The sequence below is a fragment of the Lathyrus oleraceus genome, chromosome 6 (assembly GCF_024323335.1).
Source record: "Lathyrus oleraceus cultivar Zhongwan6 chromosome 6, CAAS_Psat_ZW6_1.0, whole genome shotgun sequence".
In the NCBI taxonomy this organism is placed as follows: domain Eukaryota; kingdom Viridiplantae; phylum Streptophyta; class Magnoliopsida; order Fabales; family Fabaceae; genus Lathyrus; species Lathyrus oleraceus.
In genome coordinates this window covers 495,553,801-495,562,799 of record NC_066584.1, presented here as the reverse complement: position 1 = coordinate 495,562,799, position 8,999 = coordinate 495,553,801, and the positions used below count along the sequence as shown (strand labels likewise).

The 8,999-nt window shown below is 36.3% G+C and overlaps 1 non-coding gene across 1 annotated transcript; it reads right to left on the bottom strand.

The window, feature by feature from the left end:
* Window positions 1-1,337: 1,337 nt before the first annotated feature.
* LOC127099354 (small nucleolar RNA R71) lies at window positions 1,338-1,444 on the bottom strand. The gene has a single exon (XR_007793866.1). It is a non-coding gene; the product is annotated as a small nucleolar RNA R71 (small nucleolar RNA).
* Window positions 1,445-8,999: the final 7,555 nt, after the last annotated feature.

Here is an 8,999-nt window from a genome sequence, read left to right as displayed (position 1 = left end):
GTTGACCAGAGGTCAAAACCCTAATCTCAAGGAATCTGATCAGAAATAATGAACCATGATGATGATGAGGTACCATCTCAACCAAGATAATACCCATCCTCCTTGAGGAACCAAGAAACCCTAATTGAAGCACAAACCTCAGATGATTAGTGATCAATTTATGAGACCCTCAGGCTTGCATCTCTCAACCTCTCTATCTCCTGAGAAAGACTTAGGAGGATGACCTGCTTATCTTCTCATGATATGCAACATGCAAATGCCTAATGTCCTAAACAATGAAATGCAATATGCTAAGCTAGTCCCAAGAGAGGAGGGCAAATTTTGAGGTGTTACAATACCCAAGCTTAATAGTCCAAATGATTAAACTAGAGTATGAAAGTGTCTCTAGATTAACAAAGAAAACTCTTTCAAAATAGTAGCTTTGCTTACAAGATCTTGAACAAATTGACCACTATATGAAATTAGGTGATTCATTGGTTTAAGACATGATTGTATGCTCTAGATGAAGATATGATCATATTTATCTATTTTATTTCTGCAAAAATTAGAATTCTCATAAGAGACTTAAACTGAGAGTTTCATATTAGTAAGTCATATGAGGATAATCACAATCCTAAGGCTATCATTTATAAATTTCTAAATCAATAAAAATATTTCAAAACAACTTACCATTGTTTTATCTAATCACCACATACATAAAATCGTTAATCTAAGTACTCCTCAGTAGAATAAAACTTTGTTTACTACATTGATTGAATCATACCCTTGCGACCTGCCTAGTTTTTGGTGTCGTTGATGGGGAATATTTTAGATATCTTATTTTCTTATTATATCGAGTATACTAAGACAAACCTTTTTTTTCTATTATTTATTTGTTTAGTAATTGTTTTCTCTTTTTCAGTTGAATGTGAAGAACCTGAAGTGTTGGGGTTCTTCTTCAACTGATTACTATGATCGAACACTATTTAAATAGGATACATAGACAACTAAAAGCTAATCTCACTCTGAAGGATCGCACGTCTCATAACAATGTCGAACCTCATTCCAACATTGTGCGTCCTATTGTGGAGGAAAATAACTTCGAATTAAAACCATTTATTTTATCCAGAGTACAACATAACCAATTTTCAGGTTCACAAACAGATGACCCAAATTTTCATCTATCCATTTTCATCAAGTTTTGTGGTACTCTGAAAATGAATTGAATGGGTAGTGAAAAGATCTGGTTAAGACTTTTCCATTTTTGCAAAAGGACAGAGCTAGAGTATGGCTATAGTCTTTACCTTATGATTCCATTATGATATGGGATTAGTTGAAAATCACATTCATTATGTTCCCAACTTAGAAACTAAACAACCAATTTAACTCAAAACGACGGGGAATCTCTATGCGAAGCATGGGAGAAATTTATGAAAATGCTAAGTTTATGCCCCCTGCATGGACTTGAAAGATAGTTCATAGTCTACACATTTTATAATGATTTTTAGTATTCCACGAGGATGGAAGTTGATGCAGCTGCGAACGGTGCACTTATGAATAAACATATCAACGAAGCTTACACCCTTATATAGGATATGGTGCAAAACCATTATAAATAGGAAAGCGAATGTAGCTACACTAAGACAACACCTCAAAAAAGGAGGAAATACGATTTGGATATCTTAGACCATCTTAATTCCAAAGTCGATGACCTATTTTTGAGATTCAACAAAATAAGTGTAAGTGCAATAGTGCATACCACTCCATCCTGTGAGACATGCAAAGTTATTGGCATTCTTGTACTAGATGCCAAAAGATCCTAGTTTGAGGAAACATCCAAGAACGTATTAACTACATTTAAACAAGAGAGAAATCCCCCTACTCTAACAAGAATAATTCTCGATGTAGATACAATACAAAATCTTCCTTAAAAAAATAACTCTCCCTAACCAGAATTCAGACTTCTTGAATTCCAAGGAGAAAAGGTTCTAATGCTCACTGAAAGTGTAAACTTGAAATCATGATGGAAACTTTTTTCATGGCTCAAACCAAGCAAAATGAGGATTTCAAAAATCAGAACTTGTATACCAATGAAACCTTTAGACTACTAGCATCTAAGTTTTACTTTATGGTCACACACAATAAAATGTTGGATACTTAAATCTCCTATGTGGTGCAGCGACGGGCCTCTTTATCTGCTCCTCCTATAACATTTATGAGACAACCTGAACCAAACCCAAAAGGGAATTTGAATGTTTTCACGTTAAGAATTGGAAAACAACTAGAGGACACTAGTAAAAATGATAATAATGAAAGTGAATAGAATGATCATATTTATCTATTTTATTTCTGGAAAAGTTATGTGCTCTGGATGAAGATATGATCATATTTATCTATTTTATTTCTGCAAAAATTAGAATTCTCACAAGAGAATTAAACTAAGAGATGAGTAACTCATAGGAGGATAATCACAATCCTAAGGCTATCTTTTATAAATTTCTAAATCAATCAAAATATTTCAAATAAACTAACCATTGTTTTATCTAATCACCAGGAAAATAAAATCATTAATCCAAATAATCATATGCATGATGATACTTTTTTCACTACATTGATTGAGTTGTACCCTTGTGACCTACCAAGTTTTTGGTGTCGTTGTTGGGGACTATTTTAGATATCTAATATTATGATTACATTGATTAGATTACGAAAAACTTTTTATTATTATTTAATTTTAATAAATTTTTCTTGTTTTCAATTGAATACGAAGAACCTATAGTGGTGGGGATCTTGTGTGAGAAAATTCTTTACTTTGAATAGCTTTTGATTGATAGCAAATTGTGTGATCATCATCCAAATGATGGTTGTGCATTACCATACATGACACATGAGTGTTTTTAGTGTGTTTTATCCCATTCTATTGCTGCATGTCTGTACATAAAGATCTACATTGATACATCTCTTAAAATAACTCATAAAATCCATTTTGTGTCAGTATGCATCAACACATAAGCCTATGCATCGATCCATACAGCATGTTGCAATTTTCAAATAATTTTTGTTCAGTATGCATCGATGCACACGAGTCATGTATCGACACATGACAGGCAAAATGCTCTATGGATCGATCCATACGATCCTTGCATCGATGCATGATCAGTTAAAACAACCTATGTATCAATGCATACGTATTAGGCATCGATACATGTTAGTGGAAATGTCATATGCATCAATACATACGAATTATGCATCGATCCATGCTTCATTCAATTCACCAAAAACTCACTTATCTTACAGTATGCATCGATGCATGCTCTCATGTATCAATGCATAAGTCTGTTTTGTGCTCTAACAGTTTCTGTGTTTCAGCATATATAAGAGATGTTGTGACAGCAGTGTATGGTAACGAATTCTTAAAGGGAAAAACAATTGTACACAAGACCAAAAGCAGTGTAGCAGCAGTTGTTTAGAGAGCAGATAGAAACCTGAAAGAGACTTTATCTTCTTCATCTTCTCAATCACTTTTCTTCAAGAACATCAAAACATAATCATTCTTGTTCTTCGGATTAAAGGATCAAAGAGATAACGTTCAGCGGTACGATCAAGGATCTAGCTGAGGTTTTCAGTGGAACGATCGAGGATCTAGCTGAGTTGAAGATTGAAGGGGGTTTCGAGGAAAAACCTACTGGTTTGTCCTTCAAGAACTGGAGTGTTCTTGCGGGTTTGTTAGTCACGTTTGCAGAACAGATTCAGCCGCAGCGTTGCGTTTGGAGATCGGGGGATTTCGCAAGCAGGTCGTGGAACCGGTGAATTGTTTGCAATTTCGTGCAGGAAATTCTTGATTGTGCTCAGATCAAGTGGAGGTTTCATACAAGAAGAAGTTCTTGGAATTTAGAATTCTGTCTTTGTATCATAACCTTGTATCAATGAATTCGGCAATAATTGATAATCAAAGTTCTCAATTTCATTTGAAATTGAGAGGGAGACGTACCCACACGCGAGGACGACGTGGGGAACTTCCTTACCAAATCTCTGCGTATTGTATTCTTACCTTACTCCTCTTTACGTTTCAAACAGTTTTCGCAATTTCAGTTAGTGTGTTGTGATTGTACCTTTTGCAAGACAACAGTGGCAAGAAAACTTCTTTAACTAAACACCATTGTTGTTTACCATTGATCACATACACACCAACTGTTTGACAAAATTGTTAGCTAGGTTTTATTCATTGGAAATAGACTTTAATGATAAGTGCATTCAATTAGCTAAAATTCTGGTGTTGATAGTTTCTGTCATTCTTATTCAAATCCAGCATTAAACTCGTGTGTCCGGTTTTCTAGTAGCAGTTCAGAATAGACGGAAGTCGATTCGGGACTGATATTTTCCGCCAACTTTAAAAACTCTGATAAAACTTTAAATCCGTTAAATTTTAAAAAGAGGTGATCTATTCACCCCCCCCTCCCTCTCTCGATCACTAGCCACACCGTCTAACAAGTGGTATCAGAGCGCCGGTTCGCTGGTGCTCTGTGGCTGCCTGTAACAGTATGGATTCTGAACCAAAGGGGGCGTATAATAGAGCGCCTATTTTCAACGGTGAAAATTACGGCTACTGGAAAGACTGCATGCGAGTTCATATAAATTCTGTGGATAGGCTAGTATGGGCTGCCATTGAAAATGGTCCGTTTCAAATTACTATGACAAATGCGGCTGGCGCCATAGTACCTAAACCAGAAGATGATTGGAATGAGAAAGATGAGAAAAAGTGGTCGTGTGATTGGAGAGCTCGAAACATGCTAATTTCAGCACTTGGAGTTGATGAGTATTATCGAGTATCCCATTGCACGACAGCTAAAGAAATGTGGGATGCTTTAGAAGTTGCCCATGAGGGTACTACTGAAGTAAAACAGTCCCGGATTAACACACTCAATCAAGAGTTTGAGCTCTTTCGCATGAAACAAGGAGAATCTATCTCCGACATGCAAAAGAGATTCACTCATCTAACTAACCGATTGAATGCGCTTGGAAAACCTATTTCTAATGAAATTGCTACTAATAAAATTCTCAGGTGTCTTAGCAGGGAATGGCAACCTAAAGTAACAACAATTAAGGAAGCCAACGATCTAACGAGACTTACGATTAAGACTTTGTTTAGAAAGTCTTGAAAAGTTTGAGAACAAAAGTAAGAAGGAAAAGGAGAAGAAGAGAGACAAAGAGGGAGAGAAGAAGCCAATAGCTCTTGTGGCCTCTAGCTCTAAGTCCTCACGAAAAGAGCAAAGTGAAAATGATTCTAGTAGTGACAAAGATTCAGATGATGAGGAAATGGGACTGTTTGTAAGGAGATATAATAGATTCATTCGAAAGAATGGAGTCAAGCATTCCGACAAAAATCTCATGAAGTTTCGAAGACAATCTAAAGATTCGAAACAAGAAAAGAACAAGAAGAGTAGAGGAAGAGGATCTTGTTTTAATTATGGTAAATCTGGACATTATAAAACGGACTGCCCTATGAAGTACAAGGATCAAAGAAAAGCTTCACCAAAAGGGTACAGCAAACAAAGAAGAGCGTACATTGCATGGGAAAGTGATAGTGATTCATCAAGCACACAAAGCTCAAGTGATGGTGATGAAGCCGTAAATCTGTGCCTTATGGCTCACACAAGAAATCAGTCCTACCACAAGAAGAAAAACAATGACAAAAAGGTAAAACAAGCCTATTACAATAATTTCTCTTCTATGTCCTTTTCCGAACTAAAAATAGCTTTTGAAAAACTACATAATGAAGCTGTAGATGCTTTTAAAAGACTATCTTCCGACAAACATGTTTTTTCATTTTTGGAAGGTAAAGTAAACAAAGCCCAAATTGATTTAGAAGCGTTGAAATATAGTATTGCAGAAAATTCAAAAGATATTGACATTGATGGATGTAGTAGAGTTAGGTATTGTGACGCTTGTTATATTTGGCAAAAAGAGGTAAACACTCTTAAGGTCAAATTAGAAAAAGCGTTGCAACCTAAGATCACTTATGCCATTGACTCTAGGTTGTTTAAGAAGTCGTTAAATCCACCATATGCAAAATACTCTTTCATTCCAAAGGATTTAATGAACAAGAATAAACAACCACATCATCATGGTTTATGTCATTATTGTTGTCGTGCTGGCCATACCATTGAGAAATGCAAGTTTAGGAGATTTCTTGTTCCTAAAGGTATTTATCAATGGAAGACAAAAGGCAACCATGTTAGCACTTACCCACTTGGACCCAATGAAAATTGGGTACCAACTTCTCTCTTTTGATATTGTAGGATGAGTGCCTTGCTTCCGCAGATAGAAGGTGGTTTCTTGACAGCGGCTGCTCAAGGCACATGACCGGTGACATATCGCTTTTTATAGACTTCAAGGCAAAGAAGAAGGGATATGTTACTTATGGAGACAATAACAAAGGAGCGATACTCAGCAAAGGTAGTGTAGGTAATCCCTCCACCACTACTATTTCTAATGTCCATCTAGTAGAGGGACTTAAACACAATTTGTTAAGCATAAGTCAATTATGTGACATGGGCTATAAAGTTTCTTTTACAAAAACTTGCTGCATAATTGAACATGCTGAACAGGACGTTGTGTTTAAGGGTGTAAGAGTAAACAATATCTATATGCTTGACCTTTTTGATGTACCTTTAACAAGTACTAAATGTCTAGTCACCTTGAATGATGATTCTTGGCTTTGGCATAGACGTTTAGCACATGTTAATTTCGATTTGCTTAATAAGGTTGTATCTAAGGATCTAGTAGTCGGTCTACCAAAAATAAAATTTTCAAAAGACCACCTATGTGACGCGTGCCAAATGGGAAAGCAAACAAGGGTCTCTTTTAAATCTAAAAATGTAATTTCAACTTCACGACCCCTTGAGCTTCTCCATATGGATCTCTTTGGACCTTCTAGGACAAAGAGCCTAGGTGGAAATTACTATGGTTTTGTAATTGTTGACGACTATTCTAGATTTACTTGGATTATATTCCTTCATAGCAAAGATGAAACTTTTTCTGCTTTTAAGAATTTTGCAAATCTGTCCCAAAACAAAATGAATTCCAAAATAGTTACAATTCGTAGCGATCATGGTGGTGAGTTTCAAAATTATCACTTTGAGAAGTACTGTGACAAGTATGGTATTGAGCATAATTTTTCAGCTCCTCGAACTCCACAACAAAATGGCGTTGTGGAGCGTAAAAATCGTGTTTTAGAGGAGTTGGCAAGAACAATGCTCAATGAGGGTGGATTACCAAAATACTTTTGGGCTGATGCTGTCAGCACAGCCTGTTATGTTTTAAACAGAATCTTAATTCGCCCTATTTTAAATAAAACTCCTTATGAACTTTTGAAAGGAAGAAAACCAAACTTGTCACATCTTCACGTATTCGGTTGTAAGTGTTTTGTTTTGAATAACGGTAAGGAAAATATTGGGAAGTTTGATGCAAAAGCGGATGAAGGTATCTTTCTTGGTTACTCACTGTCAAGTAAAGCATATAGAGTGTATAATAAGCGTTTACTTACTGTTGAAGAATCTGTTCATGTTTCTTTTGATGAGTCTTATCCGAAAAATATCGGAAAAGGTATTTCTTTTGATGACGCAGGGGTATCTACAGAAGACATACTCAAGGAAGCTGTTGAGGAAACTGATCAGTCCAAAACAGCTACCCATGAGAAGGAGGAAGATACTAGTCATGAAGAAAATGAGGAAGAAAAGACAGCTGAAGTGAATGATCTTCCAACAGCTTGGAAATCCTCAAAAGACCATCCCATTGACAACATCTTGGGAGACATTTCAAAGGGAGTAATGACCCGTTCTAAGATAAGTAATTTTTGTTCTCACTTCGCGTTTGTTTCACAAGTAGAACCTAAAAATGCCAAAGAGGCCTTGATTGATGAATTTTGGCTAATGGCCATGCAAGAAGAGCTTAATCAATTTAAAAGAAATGACGTTTGGGAATTTGTCCCTCGTCCGCGAGATCATCATATCATAGGCACTAAGTGGGTTTTTAGAAATAAGCTTGATGAAAACGGAGTGATTACTAGGAACAAGGCACGTTTAGTAGCACAAGGGTATAACCAAGAGGAGGGCATAGACTATGAGGAAACTTATGCTCCAGTTGCTCGCCTTGAATCTATACGTCTTTTGCTTGCCTATGCGTGTTCTAATGATTTTAAGCTTTACCAAATGGATGTAAAGAGTGCTTTTCTTAATGGTGTCATCAATGAAGAGGTATATGTGTCACAACCTCCTGGTTTTGAAAATGCTGAAAATCCAGATCATGTTTACAAATTAAAACGAGCCTTGTATGGTCTTAAACAAGCCCCTCGGGTTTGGTATGAAAGGCTTAGCAAATTTCTAATTGATCATGGATATTCAAGAGGTAAAGTGGATAATACTCTCTTTATTAAACACAAAGGAAAGCACATTCTTTTAGTTCAAGTTTATGTAGACGATATAATTTTTGGTTCAACTAACATACACTTGGTCGAAGAATTTTCTAAGGTTATGCAGGGTGAATTTGAGATGAGTCTAATGGGGGAGCCGAATTACTTCCTAGGACTGCAAATTAAGCAACTTGATGAGGGTACAGCAGTATGTCAAACAAAATACTGCAGAGAACTACTCAAGCGCTTTGGAATGAATGACTCAAAATCAATTGACACTCCAATGTCTACCAACGGAAATCTAGATAAGGATGAGCATGGTAAGTGTATAGATGTCAAAAAGTTCAGAGGTATGATCGGATCTCTCTTGTATCTTTCTGCTTCTAGACCTGACATCATGTTTAGTGTTTGTATGTGTGCACGCTATCAATCAAATCCTAAGGAATCACACCTAAAAGCTGTTAAACGCATATTTAGATATCTTCACGGAACACCTAAATATGGGCTTTGGTATTCCAAAGGAAGTGATTGTAGTTTAGTAGGGTACTCCGATTCTGATTTTGCTGGCTGCAAATCAGATAGGAAAAGCACAAGTGGTACATGTCACCTG